Source organism: Acinonyx jubatus, chromosome A1, assembly GCF_027475565.1.
Source record: "Acinonyx jubatus isolate Ajub_Pintada_27869175 chromosome A1, VMU_Ajub_asm_v1.0, whole genome shotgun sequence".
Taxonomy (NCBI): Eukaryota; Metazoa; Chordata; class Mammalia; order Carnivora; family Felidae; genus Acinonyx; species Acinonyx jubatus.
The window spans coordinates 201,766,226-201,784,242 of NC_069380.1; the positions used below are offsets into that span (position 1 = coordinate 201,766,226).

Sequence of the window (18,017 nt, forward strand, 5' to 3'; positions counted from 1 at the left end):
GGCTGAAGGGCTATGGTCAGGGAGGGAGAGAATAGTGTTCCAGAAGAAAAGCTCTTACTTTTACCATGTAAAAAGTTCAGGTGGATTTGAAACCTTTATCACAAGCCTCCCATACCTCATAAGTGATCCCTTCACACAGTATAAACAACAAATCCAAGAATTCTTTTTTTTTTTTTTAATGTTTATTTATTTTTGAGACAGGGAGAGACAGAGCATGAACGGGGGAGGGTCAGAGAGAGAGGGAGACAGAATCCGAAACAAGGAATTCTTAAATAAATTCTTAAATATTTAATAAATAAATAAATTCTTAAATATTCATAAATATACCCAGTAGTGGAAGTAAATGAGGGGTAGTGATGACAGTAAACAGGAGAGAAGTTATTGAATATAAAAAAGTGAACCGGGGGTGCTTGGGTGGCTCAGTCGGTTAAGTGTTAGATTTTTGATTTTGGCTCAGGTCATGATCTCACGGTTTGAGAGTTTGAGCCCCGTGTTGGGCTCTGCACTGAGAGCATGGAGCCTGCTTGGAATTCTCTCTCTCCACCTCTATCTGCCTCTTCTCGAATCCTGCTCTCTCTCTCTCAAAATAAATACACTTTAAAAACTTAAAAAAAAAAAAAAAAAAGACCTGGGATGGTGTACAATAGCAATCTGCACTAACAGAATAGAGAATTAAAAAACCAAAAATCTCATAGACATGGAAATTTCCTATGTAATTGACATGGCATTCCAAACCGCTGGCAAAAGATAAATGATTTAGTACATGATGCTTGTGGAGACTGACCCAAAAGGTGGCTCAGGTAGGCGTTAGCTCATCCAACACCCAAAATTCTCCATCAGATGTCTCCATTCTTTGATATTCATATTTTCTTAAATTAATATAAAGTGCCATGCCGACTAACACAGAGGCTCACATCTTTTCCAGTAATATTACTACCCTAAGATCCATACATATAGAAATTCTAAAGTCACTGTTGGGTGTTTAGACATGCACATATGTATGTATGTATGTATGTATGTATGTGTCCACAGAAAAAGTATTTGCATATTCACAGTAAAAGATCTGGACTGAACTAGTGGATGACAACCCGAAGGGGCAGAGTAATGAAGGGAGGGTATGGTAGAGGCTGTGAGTTGTCCCATCTCTATTGGTTCTTTGTTATGGCACTGATTCTTAGCTCTGACCCACATCAAAGTCACCATAGAGCTTTTTTTAAATGGGTAATCCCAAGCCCTGCTCCCAAAGATGCAGACTTCATTGATCTTGAGAGAGGGCATGGTTTTTTGTGTGTTTTTAAGTTTCTCAGGTGATTCTATCGCATAGCCAGCTTTGAAAAACACTATTCTATGACAAAGTTTTGTTTGGGAACACTGCTACCCAACTGATATATTTCCCAGTCTCCCTTCTAGTTTGGCTTGGCCACGTGTCTGAGTTCTGATCATGAGCTGTGAGCAAAAGTGATAAATGCAATACCAGGTTGTGCCTTTAAGTTTCTATCTATCTATCTATCTATCTATCTATCATCTTTCTTTTTCTCTCTCTCTCTCACTTTCTTTCTTTCTTTCGTCTCTATTTATTGAGAGAGTGCAAGCAGGGGAGGGGCTGAGAGCGAGGGAGGGAGAGAATCCCAAGCAGGCCTGGCATGGAGCCCAACACTCACGACCATAATCAAGAGTTGAACATTTAACTGACTGAGCCACTCAAGCGCCCCCAGGTTGTGCCTTTAAAAGGAAAGAAACATGTCATTCTCCTCTTCATTTTTCCATTCTTCTTGTAGGTTGGAATATGGATATGACAGTGTAAATGGAAATAGCCATCTTAGACCAAGATGGAAGCCATGAATTGAGAATGGCAGAGCCACAAGACAGGAGGAACCTGGGCCTGCAACACTACACAGCCACCATATCAGCCCTGGATTGCTTACTAGTAGATTTGGTTGTGAGAGAATTAAGATTCTACCTTCTTTAAGTCTCCGTTGTTTTGACCTTTGCTAAAGCAACTTAATGTTTACACAACCTAATGTTATATAATGTTTACAAAATGAACTTGTTTCATTTCTTGCTTCCTGGGTTTCTGTATTGTTTGAATGTTTTAGAACATGTATAATTACTTTAAAAATTAGAAATGTACATATCTATAGATAGAAAGTACCTGGGTCAAGGAGAGAATAAGAACTGCAGACGTCAGATACTGGTTTTCTGATATCCCAAAATATTCCAAATTATTTATACTTTCATACACAGAAAATTGACAAATATTTATGGAGGACTGGTCATATGAAAGAAACTAAGGTTATATGAATAACTATGTTTCTGTTTTTAAAAGCACCACATTTACTTAATTTACTTATGAGTAACAAATTAATTTCAACAAAACAATACCATCTATACTTTTCAAGTAATATTGTTAATCTAAATTTCATTGGTTTGAAGTTTTGTTTGTATTTAACTTGATAAAATTTGTTTTGCTTCACAGCTGTATATAAGCTATAAGGAAAAAGACTTAGGGTTAGAAAGAGATTAGGGTCTAGACCTTCCCACTAAATGCCTGTGTGACCTTAAGCAAGTCCCTTCCCCTCTCTGGGCTTCAGTTTCTCTACTGGCAAGTGAGAGTGATGGACCCCATGATGTCTACAGAATCATTTCCTGACCTGAGATTCTTGATTTTAACATAGGAAAAAAGCCCTCCTGAAGTCCAAGTGTCACATTGCCCCCTTCTGGACCTTTGTAACATTCACCTGAATGAGATTATTAAAAACCCATAAGCCTACATGATGATGCTGAATATATTTAAGTCCAACTCCTTCCCCCTCACAAACAATTTAGAAAACCCAGTTTGAGTATTTTCCAATAGAAGTAATAGAAGACGAACCAGGAAAGAGAAAGGCCAAAAGCATTAAAGGAGCAGGTGCAGGTGTTGATATGGTGGTGGGGGTGGACTCAGGACACAGTAGTTATCTCCATCTCTTCTCCCAATATAATAAGTGGTATTGGCTGGTCTTTATCAAATGCCTACTATGTGCCAAAAACCAATTTTTTAACCGATTAAAAAAAATCCTTCCAACAATTCTTCCCGCCAGGCCAAGAACATCTGTGTCCCGAGCAGCTCCTGATTATTCCCACAATTATGCCCTTTTTCCTCTAAGTCTTTCCCATCCTATGAAGATGGTTCCTTTCTTATTTCCTTCTAGAAGCATTCTTGACTACTTCATACGGCCCCACTACTATCCTGGAGCACTTGAGACCTGCATCTCATAATCTGGTCCTTGACTTCATGATTTTTCCATCTCGTGGGAGTCAAGCCTTCCCACAAACTCTCCTTGAGAGCAGGGTCCATGTGCAGGGCATCACGTCCACCCTCTCCCATTCCCCATCACCTAGAACAGTGCTGCTCGCATGGGGCTTGACTCACAAGATGACTATCTCTACTGCATCCTCCAACTACTTCCTCTGTAGAGGAAATTGCTTGTACTTTGGGTAGCAATCGCTCATATTTACTCTAAAGTAGAAAAATCAAGCTTCTGATTTTCTTCTCCAAATGTGCTTCTTTCACATCTTGGTAAATTGCAACACATCTTTATAGCTGAAGCCAAAACCCTTGATTCTTCTTTTTACCTTATGTCTTGTGTTCAATTTGTCAGCAAATCTTCTTGGCTCTACCTTCAAAATATATTCAGAACGGGATCATTTTATCCCATTATTACCCAAATCACAGTCATCCCATTATTACCAGAGTCCAAGCCACAGCCGGGTTTAATTGGATTACAGTTGTGGTCTTTACAGCTGGTTTCAGAGCTTCTGTCTTTACCTGCCCCCTGCCGACCCCCAACATGGTCTGTCTTGAACACAACATCTGGGAAGATGCTTCTAAAAGATGTCAGATCAGGGACGCCTGGGTGGCTCAGTCAGTTAAACGTCTGACTCTTGATCTCAGCTCAAGTCATGATCTCATGGTTCGTGAGATTGAGCCGCCCCATGTTGGGCTCTGTGCTGACAGCTCAGAGCCTGCTTGGGATTCTCTCTCCCTCTCTCTCTACCTTGCTCCCCACTGGCATGCACATGCTCTCTCTCTCTTTCTCAAAATAAATCAACTTACAAGTAAATAAATAAAGGATGTCCAATCACTTCTCCATTCAAACCCTTTTGGTGGCTTCCCTTCTTCCTCAGAATAAAAGCCAAGACCCTTAAAATGGCCTTCAAAGTTCTGTCCAAGGTGGTCCTCCCTCCGGCATCAACTCCAGTCTCCCTTTCACCTACTCCACTCCAGCCACACTGGCCTTCTCTCTCTTCCTTGAGGGGATCAGGCCTGCTCCTACCTTCTACAAACTCCTCCTTGCCCTTTAAGGATCACTTTAAGTATTACCTCTTTCAGGAATCTTCCCCATCCGCCCACCTTAAACCTGGTGGAGTTCTCGTTTGTACTTCCAACATCTGTGGCTAGTACTGTGATTTTCTCCACCTTTTTGTACTATTATGACTTCTACATCAGACTGTTCATCTCATCAGATTGTAAACCCATTAAGGGTAGTAATTGTATTTGACTTATTTAAACTATATTCATAAGAGCTACAGTAATCAAGATGGTGTATAAGGATAGACCAATGGATCACAATAAAGACTCCAGAAATTGACCTACACATACATGGTCAGTTGTTTTTCCACCAAGGCACCAAGCCAATTTAATGGGGAGAAGGAAGTCTTTTTTTAACAAATGGTGCTGAATCAACTAGATGTCTGTGTAAATAAAAGTTGAACCTTGACTTTTATCCTATACCATACACAAAAATGAATTTGAGATGGATCATTGACTTAAAACCTAGGGCCAAAAAGTTTCCGGAAGCATACACAGGATAATAAATCCATGATGCTGAAGCAGGGCAAGCTTTTTGGACTAGATACAAAAAGCACAAACCATAGAAAAGAAAAAATTTGGTTAGTTCGACATCATCAGACTTAAAATTTTCTGGGTTGTCGAAAGATACCATTAAGAAAACCAATAGAGAAATCACAGACTACACTAAAAATCTAGGGCTCTAAACAGCATCTGGCACACAATACATGCTCAATTAAATATTTGTTGAACACATGTATAAAAGACCTGCCTCCTTCTTGTCACAACATACAGCTATCCTGACAGGTGCAAGAGATGTCAATACTCTGACTGTTGAGTGGGCAGTGCCGGTTAGAGGGAAAATCTATCCTACTGGAGGGAAAGAAAAATTATCAAGGCTATTTATCAGTTGAGATAAAATGTGTCAAGTCAGCAAACTCAAGGGCTTGTCTACAGGTTACAAGGACCTGTAGTGAATCACACAAAATAAGGAGTCGGTAACTGCAGAACATTCACATGAGTAAATTAGCTAAAAATACAGGTGGAATTTCACCAAATGGAGCAGGAAGTATATACCTCCTTCCTCATTGCCTCAGTAATGCCAATGATGTTATAATGAGAACTAGAGACACTGAAACTAGCACATGATGGTGAAGCTACCAATGTTCTACCTAGAGGAAGTGGGAGGAGTTTTATCAACAAAACAAGGGGTCAGGAAGGAAAAAAATTTCATTGGGTAAAAAGGGTTAAATTGATCCTATATGCTTAAAAAACTGCTTCTGGGCATGGCATAGACCGAGGCTAAACACACATTCTGGTTTGCATAAGACTGTCTAAGCATGTCCTGATGCAATTAACAGTAGCTGCTTTTTCACTCTCAAAAGTGTCCTTGTTTCCATATATAATATGATCATCCTACTTATATGTGGCATTCCTTCCTCTTACTTTGTTTTCTTCTTCCTCTTATTTGGGTAGTCACTGAGGATAAAAATAATCACGTAGTTGCATATCGGTTGTATTATTTGTTTTACCTGTTAGCATCACTCTCTGGAAGGAACCTCAGGCCAAATGAGAGTGAGTGTTCATTCTGATGACCAGTGTAAGACTGGGTTGAGCAACTATACAAGCTGGTGTTTAAATTGCTTCCCTGCTCCCTACTCTAAACAGGTGAGCTGGGCAGGGGGAGTCTTCAGTGTTATTATACAGTTCTATTTTATTCCGAAAAGCACCAACTTTTAAATCAATATTTTAACCCACAATTTAATTTAAACCACAATATATTATTCATCGGGACTCTCTTTTAAAGACATGGAAACTGAGGCATGGAATGATCTAGTTAAATGACTTGTTTGGGATCATAATCTGGGGTAAAATTATCAGATGAGACTCCTATTTATGATCAATTTATTTTCAGTTCACCCTCACCACCATCATTCATTCAACAAACACGTATTAAACACCTATTATGTGCCATCAACGTCCTCTCCACACAATGCGTTATTCAGGACCCTAAGTCCTGGATAGTCACTGCATACGCATGGTCTAACATAGGCAATCTGTTGCTGAGAAAAGAATGTCAGGTGCTAATGTTCAATGTTTGAAGTAAGTTCCATGCTTCTACTAAAAAAAAAAAAAAAAAAAAATTGACCAGAAGGAACCTGCAGTTCTACAGTAAGACAAATCTTTTTTTTTCAAGTTTATTTATTTATTTTTGGAGAGAGTGAGAGAGAGAGAGAGCACAAGCAGGTGAGGGGCAGAGAGAAGGAGAGATGGAATCCCAAGCAGTTTCCGCACCATCAGTGCAGAGCCAATGCAGGGCTTGAACTCATGAACTGTGAGATCATGACCTGAGCTGAGATCAAGAGTTGGACACTTGGCCGACTGAGCCACCCCGGTGCCCCTGCAGTAAGACAAATCTTACTTGTACTCCCGATTTGTACTTTAGGGGTCCAAGCAATAGTGGGTTATGGAGCACTTTGATGGGCAGAGGGAAGAGGTTCTTACATCCAGTAATGGAAATAACATTCAACCTTTCTACTGTATCTTTCTAATCTAAATATCTTTTGTAAGTCTCAAAAAGAATCCTTCAGGGGCACCTGGGTGGCTCAGTCGGGTAAACATCTGACTCTTGGTTTCCGCTCAGGTCATGGTCTCACAGTTCGTGAGTTCGAGCCCCATGTTAGGCTCTGTGCTAAGAGCATGGCACTTACTTGGGATTCTCTCTCCCTCTCTCTCTGCCCCCTCCCTGGCTCTCGGTAGCTCTCTCTCTCTCTCTCTCTCTCCTTCTCTCTCTTAAAATAAATACATAAACTTTAAAAAAAGAATGTTTCATGATGCTGCTCTTTTACATGATAAAACCAACTACAGTCTTTAATTAGTATTTTGAATGGCTCATACATTTACATTAACAGCATCACCTTTGGTGTCTTTGATTCCTGAGCCAATTGATCTGCCACAGCTTTGAAATCTCAGACAGCAATCCATTCATATTAACCTAATTTGAAAATAAATCAACTGCTTTCCAGCCCTCTGAATTATGAGGGCTCCTCTCTGTTCTGGTAACCTCTGGAATGGAGTTGGTTTTTAAAGGTAGAAAACAGCTCTTTGCCATAGTAATAATTTAACAAAATGAAACAAGCATACATAAGAAGAGGGTTGTTTCTTCTTAACAGCTCAAGCTTCAAAATCAATTCATATATACATAAATGGCTGCTACTAAGAAAATTTGTAGGTAGGTAGCTAGGTACTATGGATAATGGGAACTTTAAAATTGCATTGAAATTTACTAGATGATCTCAATTAACTATTGTGGTCTTTGTTTAATAATAATTGTTACAGCAATAATAATAGCTAGCTCTTATATATTACATATTACATGGTAGGCAATATCTTATGTGCTTTATGTGTACTAACGATTTAATCTAGAAGTCTGGGAGGTAAGTATTAATATCTCTACTTTACAGAAAAGGGAGGTTTAATCAGCATAGGGAGGTCATCAGGCAACTCTACCCATCTGGGATTCAAACCCAGTCAGTGAGGCTTCAGTCTTGGGCATCTTAACCACTATAAAGGGCTATATAGTTATTTCCAGAATGTTCTTACAACAGTGAAGTACATTTTTTTGTTTAGGGTTTAACATTTGGCATAAGGAAAGTTGAATATGTTGTCATATCCATCTCTAGTCTAGTACAAAGCAGGCTTTCAATAGGTGTTGTGGGTGAATGAATGAGTTAATTAAGTCTAGAATTATCATAGGCTTCCTCTTAGTTACCTCACTGTCTTCCTTCTTCCTTCTTCTTCCTTCTTCCTCTTCTTATTGCCCACCCTCCACCCTACCAACTTGGTTAATGATAAATTTATCCTGTCTTCCCTCTGCTAAGTCCTAACCAACAGGCTTGTACTTCTCATCTTTCAGTGATCGGACATCCTGCTGAGAACACACAAAGGCAGCTGACAATCCAGGGGGGTCTGTCAGCCCAGAAGAAGCACCAGGGTCACTGAGAAGAAGCAGAGATTGTCCATTTGGGGAGCACAGGGACTTCTAAGACTGAAACTCTCTTGCCTCATCCCCCAAGATCTGCACCAGCCATAAGATGCTTCACTTATTCATTCAACATTTAATGAGCCTCTCCCAAATGTCAACTGTGCCCGACATCAGACACATCAGACACATATGACATTGAATGAGAAAGACATTGTCTTACTTTTTACTGTGATCACTACCTCTCCCACAACAGCTCCACAATCATGTAATCTTATTCTCTTAATCTCTTCATTACTGATCTCCACATCTTTTGGGGATGCTCTCTCTCTCTCTCCACTTAGTACCTGCATGGAGATCATTATTCATTCATTTATGTATTAGGTGAGCACCTACTATGTGACAAAGACTGTTCTAGGTGTAGGGGATATGATAATGAGCAACGTGGAAAGCATTTCTGTACTAACGGGGTTCATAATAACCTCCAAGACTATCTATTCATTCAAGACTATCCTTCATTCTTTCAGTTTCCTTAAAGAACATAAAATTACATAAAGTAACAATTACAACAGTATGTTGCATTTTTAACACATACAGATGTAACAATTATAACAATAATAGCAAAACAAAGGGGAGATGGGAATGGAGCTATAAAGGAGTACAATTTCTAGACCTCACTGCAATTATGTTAGTATAAATTTAAACTAGGTTCTGATAAGTTAAAAATATATTTTAAGCCCTAGAGTAACCTTTCAGAAAATAACTAGAAATATATAGTTAAAAATCATTAAAAGGCTATCTATATGCAGAAGAATGAAGTTAGACCTCTACCTCAAGCCATAAACAAAAGTTGTCTCAAAATGCATCAAAGACCCAAATTAAGAGCTAACACTATAAAGCTCTTAGAAGAAAGCATAGGCATAAATCTTCACAACTGTGGGTTAGGCAATCATTTGTCAGCCTGTGACAAAAGTACAAGCAACAAAAACAAAAATAGAAACTGGTCTCATTGATTAAAAACTGTAATGCTTCAAAGGATGCCATCGAGAAAGTGAAATACAACCTGCAGAATGGAGGAAAAAAAATTTTTTGCAAATCATGTATCTGGTAAGGGACTTGTATCTAGAATCTAGAAATAGAACGCAATAATAAAAAGATAAATAATCCAATTAAAAACCTGCAAAGGACCTGAATAGACATTTATCTAAGAAGATACATAAATGGTCAATAAACATATGAAAAGATGCTCAACATCATTAGTCACCAGGGAATGCAAAATCATAGTAAGACCTCTTCACACCCACTAGGATGGCTAGAATCAAAAAGACATACTAACAGGTGTTAGCAAGGATGTGGAGAAACTAGAACCCTTGTATCCTGCTGAGGGGAATGTAAAATGGTTCAGCCCTTTGAAAAACAATTGGTCAATTTTTAAAAACAGCTGAATATAGTTATCAGCAATTTCACTCCTCGGTATATACCTGTAAGAAATGAAAACATATGTCGACACACAAACTTTTATACAAGTGTTCCTAGCAACATAATTCATAATAGCTAAAAAGTAGAAACACCCAAATATCCATCAACTGAAGAAGGGATCAATAAAATGTGGTATATCCAGATGATAGAATATTATTATGCCATCAATAAAAAGAATTGAAGTACTGACATATGCTGTGACATAGACAAACCTTGAAAACATCGTGCTAAGTGAAAGAAACCAGTCACAAAGGACTATATATTGTATGATACGATGTACGTAAACTGTTCAAAATAGGCAAATCTTTAAAAAGAGAAAGCAGATTAGTAGTTGACTGGGGTTTCGGGGAGGAGTTGGGAATGCTGTTAGGCAGAGCAGTGTTTCTTTTTAGGGTAATGAAAATGTCCTAAGATTGATTGTGGTGATGGATGCACAACTCTGTGAATGTATGAAAAGCCATTGAATCGTATACTTTAAATGAGTAAATTGTATATTTAAAATATATCTCAATAAAGCTACTAAAATACACTTAAAATAATAAGAGGAATTAAAATGTTACACTAGAAAATATTCACTTAATGCAGACTACCCAGCCAGCTGCCTCCAAATCTTTTTCCATAACTACCTTGACCATGTTTTGGATTAAATATCCTTCTGCTCCCAGACGATTCATGTTCTCTTTTCGGCCATTTATATCTCTACCTGTAACTTCCATTCCTGTTCACATTCTTAATAGCTATCTCCCCTTTCTTGCCTACAGGTCTTTGCCCAGACTGTCTAAATGCATAGAATAAAGAATTATGCAATCCTGGAATGTTAGAAATGGAAGACATCTCCATGCTCCTCTCTCCCACCTCTTCATTTCAGAGATGAGAGGACAAAGGCCCAGAGAGGTTATATGACTTGTCCATGGTCTCCAAAATACTTTGTCCTTGCTCACCTTCCCCCAAAAGCCCTCTTTAATTAAGCAAATGTTTCCTTATCTTTCTACCCAACCTCTGATACTTTTCTTTACCGCATTACTCACAGGTATCAAATGCATTGATTACAAGACATCATTCACATTTAAACTCAAATCTTGCATACCAGAGGATAAAAGCAATTCTTTGATCTCTGTAGCCACTACATCTGCTCTCAGCTGCTGCAGCTTTTCATTTGTTGTTACGAGGAACAATTCAAAATTCACAGGAGGCTGGCTCCTATGAGCTCCAAGTTGACTGGCTTGGACAGTCTGGAAACCCTGCCTGGTTTCCATAAAGGACACCCCCTCAACTCACCTCACAGAGAACCATTCCTAAGGTCTTCATAAAAGAGCACTTTAGTGCATATAAAATATGGCATCTCTACATTTTTAAATGCTCTCAGGAAAGAAAATGGTAACAAAGGGCATTTACATTTCTTTATCCATTTATACCTAGAAGTATACCAGGATCAAAGATTAAGTTGCTTTTTAAAAAACAAATAAGTATTCATCTTGATGGGAAACAGAAAAGCTTCTAGGGGGGCAGGAAATTCATAAATCATGCAGTCATTCTGGACTTTACATGAAGAGAAAATACATCAAAACCCCACTGGCCTTTCATCTGAAGGGAGCCTGGTATATAATGATGTAAATCCATTAATGAACACGAGTTGTGGAGTCAAAAATCACACAGGCCTACCTGGCTTGGAAAAGCAAAATAAACTGCTCTGAAAAACAGTATGGAGGTTCCTCAAAAAATTAAAAATAGAATTACCCTATGACCCAGCAATTGCACTACTAGGTATTTATCCAAGGGATACAGGTGTCCTGTTTCGAAGGGACACATGCACCCCCCATGTTTATAGCAGCACTATCAACGACAGCCAAAGTATGGAAAGAGCCCAAATGTCCATCGATGGAGGAATGGATAAAGAAGATGTGGTATATATACACAATGGAGGATTACTCAGCAATCAAAAAGAATGAAATCTTGCCATTTGCAACTATGTGGATGGAACCGGAGGGTATTATGCTAAGCGAAATTAGTCAGTCAGAGAAAGACAAATATCATATGACTTGACTCATATGAGGACTTTAAGATACAAAACAGGTGAACACAAGGGAAAGGAAGCAAAAATGATATAAAAACAGGGAGGGGGACAAAATACAAGAGACTCATAAATATGGAGAACAAACTAAAGGTTACTGGAGGGGTTGTGGGAGGGGGGATGGGCTAAATGAATAAGGGGCACTAAGGAATCTACTCCTGAAATCATTGTTGCACTATATGCGGACTAACTTGAATGTAAATTAAAAAAAATAATAAATTAAAAATAATTAAAAATTTAAATATTAAAAAAAAAAAAAGGAGAGTCAGGGCCTTCCCACGTCTGACTGTGCCTCTCCTGCTCCAAGAACTGCTTGGCACAGGCTTCTGCACAGAGGACCTTCGTGATTGAGGAAGAGAAAGGCAAGTGTAATTAGAGACACTTTGTTCCCTAGAGCGGCACCGTTTGGGGGCTGATTGAGGGAGTGATTACACAATGCTGAAGAGGCAGGTTAAGTGCTGCCCACCAGGGAGCCAGGAGGCTTTGGAAGCCAGTTCTGAGAATTGCATACTGTTCCATAGTGCTTGCTAATTGACCCGGTATTTCTGGATGAAAAAATTTCCCCAAGGAGTGGTGTTAAAGTAGATAATGAGGATCTCTCATCTCACAGAGCAGTTCAGAAGCAGAGTTTGAGCTCTGGAGACTAGATATTTCAGTGCATCAAATGGCAAGATCACCGATTGAACACGAAACGATTCTGTAGGTGCATCAAGGTTTCCACTGTGATTCTCAGCCCACACTCCGCTCTCCCGGCCCTGTACTACCTTAGTTGGAATAATTTTATGAATTATTTATAATTGTAAAGATAAGGCGTGTATAGGCGAACAGCCATAAGGTCCACGAAAGGGCACATTTCTGAGAGCTTCATGAAAATAGTCACTCACTATTCACTGAAGCAGGGATCTAGTCATACATAAGGAAAGATATCTGCCAAGTGCAGGAAAAGTTCTGGACCCACGAGTTCCCAACCATTGACAGTGAAATGAAATTGGGCTGAAGGTGGAGAATCCGAGGAGCTCTATCATATTTTACTCTGTATACTTCTGCGTGTGCCGTTTTTACTATGATCACCACAGAGATTTTCCTGGCCTAGGGGCTAAAAATATACATTTATCTCCACCAATATCTGGAGGTTGTGGCCTGTCTCTGATGACCATGGATGTAAAAGTGACTCCTCCCCGATATGGTAAACCACTCCCCCCACCACGGACTGAGATGGTCTAGTCCAGTACTCCAAAGTCGCGATTTTTAAAAGTTTGCAATTCAGAAATAAGATGGCTTAGAAAGAAATGAAACCTGGCACCACATTAAATCAAGTGGTTGAAATGGTGACATTGCTTATACAGAATAGATTCCCAAACAGAAGTAGACACTCAAATGTTGGTGATGAACATAAATGACACTTAGGGAGCCAGTATCCTGCACTGGGCCTGGAAGACCATGGAGAGGGAGCTAAGCCTCTATTCGAGAAGGCATCTGTAAATATTTTGTCTTGAAGCTGGGGCTTTGGGAATCCTGAAGAAAACAGTGCAATGAGCCCTGGGCCGAGGATCATGGGGAAAATTCTCTTCTCAGTCCCTGATGCTTTGGTATATTCAGGAACAATCCCAGAGATATATTTAGCTGTTGCCTGGGGCTTTGTTCCCAGACAGATTTGGGGGCTGGGAGTGGGTGGTGCATGACGCTGGGAGAAAGACGAGTCTCTATCAGGCGGCATCTTCTCTTTTGTGCCACTGAGCAGGAGTCCCAGAGTGAGTAAGGGGACCAGGTTACCTCTGCGTGGAGGAGCACATGCCAGGGGAGGATAAGCGATGGGTGAGAGGATTGGGAGGCCCTGCTGAGCCCTCCTCTCCTGAGCCAACTTGAGTCAGGAGCCTCATGACAGAGCTGTGCTGAAATGGTGGTCGTGTCGGAGGCTGAATCTGGTCCTGAGGATTTTAAAGTCTGTGAGGGTCCCCAGAGGAGGGCATTTTAAAACACTCTTTGGAGCCTGGACGAAGTGCAAAACATGGAGGGACTCTGCAGGGGGAACAGATGTGAGAGGTGTGCCTGCCTCGGGCAGTAGCACTCCAAAGGCAGAGCTTGGCCAGTACCCTGTGGGCCCGGTCAGAATCTAAGCGCCATCCCAGGTTTCTCTCTTCCCTTCACCTAGTCCTGTAAGCCCCCCCACTTCAATACCACCCCAGTCCTTTCACCCATCAGCCTGACTCCTGCACGACTGGATCCCACAGCAGATGGAGAGGCACATGCAGGGACGAGCCAATAAAAGTCTTAAAATATTTTGAAATTTGATCTTTTTCAAGGCATCTCAATAATCATCATAAGAAAAATCAGAACATGCACTTTATTAGGTATTTTATGGTTATCTTTGCCTAAATTCTAAATTGCATGTTAGGCTGATGAGGGCAATTGCCCCCTAATGGTCTAAATCCTGCCCTGGACCTAGCTGGCCGAAACAGCCTCTTGACAGCCTTTCCTGCATGCTGTCTTTCCCAGCTCCACTCTATCCTCCAGGAAACCATCTGTAGGAGCTTTCTAAAATTTAGGTATTACTGCTCTGCTTAAACGAACTTCACTAAAATGAATATGGAACAGGGGCGCCTGGGTGGCTCAGTTGATTAAGCATCCAACTCTTGGTTTCGGCTCAGGTCATGATCTCACGGCTTCGTGGGTTCGAGCCCCACATTGGGATCTGTGCTGGCAGTGAGGATCCTGCTTGGGATTCTCTGTTTCCCTTGCTCTCTGCCCCTCCTCTACTCGTGCTGACTCTGTCTTTCTCAAAAGAAATAAGTAAACTTTTAAACAAAATTTAAAATGAATATTGGGTGGAATTCAATCTCCATTGCATGGTCTAGAAAGCTCTTCGAGATCTGGCTTTTGATTTTATTTCTAGTCTTATTTCTCATGTCCCCTGCTCCCACTTGCCCCACTCCATATGCCCTGATAGGATTCAGGGCATGCTACCCCAAATACGGCACCTTGATATATTGAGTGTTTTAAGTAGGAGAGTCCGTTTGACTTCCTTCTCCCCTGAAACATGCTGTAAAATCTTCAGGTGAGGGGTGCCCTCCCTGTACCTGAAGAAAAAGAGCATCCTTATCTCTGAAGACAAGGGGCACCAGTTAGAATCCTAACAATTAGGCCTTGCTAAGCTTCCCCCAATTTATACACTTACCTCATACAGTGGTCCCTCCTTATCCTTGGGGGATGTGTCCCAAGACCCTGAGTGGATGTCTGAAACCACAGAAACTACTGAGCTCTGTGGATACTATGATATTTCTTATATGTGTATATCTATGATAAGGTTTAATTTATAAGTTAGGAACACTAAGAGATTAACAGCAATAGCTCATAATAAAATAGAACAATTACAACAATATGCTGTCATAAAAGCCATGTGAATGTGGTCTGCCAAAATATCTTATTGGACTGTACTCACCTTTCTTGTGAAGATGTGAAATGATAAAACGCCTGTGTGGTGAGATGAGGTGAATGACGTAGGCATGGTGACCCACCGTTAGGCTACCCTTGACCTTCTGCAGATAAGACAGAAGGAGAATCTTCTACTTCGGGGCCCCACTTGACCTCAGGTAACTGAAATCGTGGAAAGCAAACCCGCGGATAAGGGGGGACCACTGTACTCCTTGACTTATCATAGTGTTCCTCCACGACTCTCCACTCCTCATCAAACCTAGCATAAAATACTCAGCTCTGTTTCTGTAGGTCTTCATTTCCTTGTAAAGGCTCCCATGTCGCATCAAACTTAGGTTAAACACTTGTATACATTCTTCTCCTGTTAATCTTTGTCAATTTACTTTTCAGACCCAGCCAAGGACTCTAGGAAGGTCCAGGAGCATTTTTCCTCCCCTACAGCCCTATATTTGAGAACATCAAAATACTTGAGGGCCTACAAGCATCCCATGCTGCTTCATGCCTCCACACCTTTGTACATGACATTCCTTCTACATGGACTGTTTTCTTTAACCTGTTCCCCCTCGAACCTTCCAAACTCTACCCCGCTGTGCAGTCATCCTCGACTCCTTTAAGTCTGTGGTACTCTCAGAGTATTTCATGCGCCTGTCTGTGCACATCTGTCTCTTGTGTGAACATCTCTATCTGTCTAGACAATAAGGGTACTGAGGGCAGAGAGGATGTTCTATTCACCTCTCTCTCTAAAGAGTGCCTGGCACATCATAGGTACTCAATACTTGTTTATGGAATAGATGAATGAGTAAACAAATTAAAACAGAGTTATTTTGTTGGTAAGCACAACAATTATTTTAAATTCTTGTTTTATAAGAGATTAATTCCATTCTTTTTCTTATTTCAATCGTCTAATGGTTAAAATTCTACTTATTATTCAAACTTCTCTTCTCTTCTCTTCTCTTCTCTTCTCTTCTCTTCTCTTCTCTTCTCTTCTCTTCCCTTCTCTTCTCGAAACTTCAGGCAGAACACAGCTCTTCCTCTGGTATTTCCCGCACCAACTCTGTGTTTTCCTTGAACATCTTCACATTCTGTCTGGTGTTTGTGTTACTTGTGCACATATTTGTCCTCCCTACTGGAATGTGGGGTTCTATGGGGCAAGTCCTCAATCTTATTAACTTCAGGATTCTGGACACTGAGTACCCAGGAGGAGTTCATAAGTGCCACGTGAATTGATCTGAGTTGTGCAGATATTTTAAAGGGTAGTGTGGATCCCAGAAGATACAGAAATAGATATTTCTTTCATATACTTCTCTGGTGGAAAAACAACAGCAACAGCAACCACAACACTAAAACAACTGTTCTATGATAAAGAAAATATAAAGGCAAAAAAAAAAAACAAAAAACTGAAAACAACCAAACAAAATCCCAAAACTCTTTGAAGTATCTTCTCTTGAAACAAGGGCACATTTGTTACATGTGCCCCCAGCCGGAATAACTCTGGCTGGAAAATTTCTGAAAGATTGTGGGTTTGGTGAGATGCCCTGTTGTTTTTCTAGAACATTCTAAGGTTCCCAGTGAAGCACACCTCAAATGTGGGTAGACATTCCTAAGAAGGCTATTTGAGTTGGAAGCATCAGAATGTTTACAGACCAGCATTTGCTCCAGCCCACAGACAATAAAAACAGCCCAATTATGGCTTCCTTTTGGAAGGTTAAAATGATCACAGTAAGAATAAAAAAGGCTCCATATTCCTTTGTTTTTATTTTTAGGGTGTGATATGTTAGCAGCCTCCAGCAGAATTTGCTTTATTTTAAAGCATGCGAAATAATCCCTGCTCTATTTTCAAGACCTTCTCTGCACGTCTCAATTCCTCCAGAGCAGTTCTGCAAAATACACATCCATGCACTTGCCTTTTGCCCTTCTCCCCACTCCTTTCCTTCTTTATGTTTATACTTCCCCAAGGGAGCCAAAGCCAACACTAATTAGCAGTGAATTAAATCTTACCTCCAGGACACCAGAGGGTCAGTGTTTACCCAGGGTTCCAAGGCATCCCTGCTCTCCTTCCCACAGGCTCAGACTCATAGTTAAATATCCAGCCCTGAAGGGAAGTTCTGAGATCAGAATCAATTATGCAATTTATTCCTAAAGTTTTACCTTTCCTATCATAAACTATCTTTTTCCTGCCGGGGTAGTTTTACGTACCTAGCTTGCTAGGACTGGAACACATTTGCTCCTTACCTCTTTCAGCCTTTAAGACCCTACTGAAATATGACCTTCTTCATGTTTTCTTTGCTCTACTTACCTAGACAGTTAGTTGCTTCTTCCTCAGTCCCACTGAGATCAATCTTGATATTCCCATATCTTATGTTCCATCTTGATATCCCACATCTTACGTTCTATCAGTTCATATTCTAATTGTATTTTGTCTCTCTAGACTGATCTCTGCTGCTTATTTATCTCATATCTTCAATATTCCCCAGCATCTAACCCTAGGATATGAGAGGCACCAAATAAATATTTTTTAAAAGAAAAAGGATTAAGACATAATATATGAAAGGCACTGTAACAGAAACTTGTAAACTGCAAACTAATAGCACCTTTTGAAGGACATTTGAAAGAAGCCACACTTTCAGTTGGTGTTAGCATAGTATCATTAGCATTTTATTCATTCTAACAGTGAAAAAATAAAGGTGCTTCTTTTAAGCGTTTACACTATACCAGATACTGCA

The 18,017-nt window shown here is 40.2% G+C and overlaps 1 protein-coding gene across 2 annotated transcripts in view; it reads right to left on the reverse strand.

Moving 5' to 3' along the window:
* The window catches only part of NIM1K (NIM1 serine/threonine protein kinase), a 64,871-nt gene that overhangs the window by 31,575 nt on the left and 15,279 nt on the right, over positions 1-18,017 (reverse strand). Inside the window, exon 2 of one of the 2 annotated variants that reach the window (XM_027076219.2) lies at positions 17,293-17,777. The exons of the other annotated variant lie outside the window; for it this stretch is intronic. The gene's annotated coding sequence lies outside the window, so the exon portion shown is untranslated. The remainder of the gene's footprint in view (positions 1-17,292; positions 17,778-18,017) is intronic. 2 annotated transcript variants of the gene reach the window in all.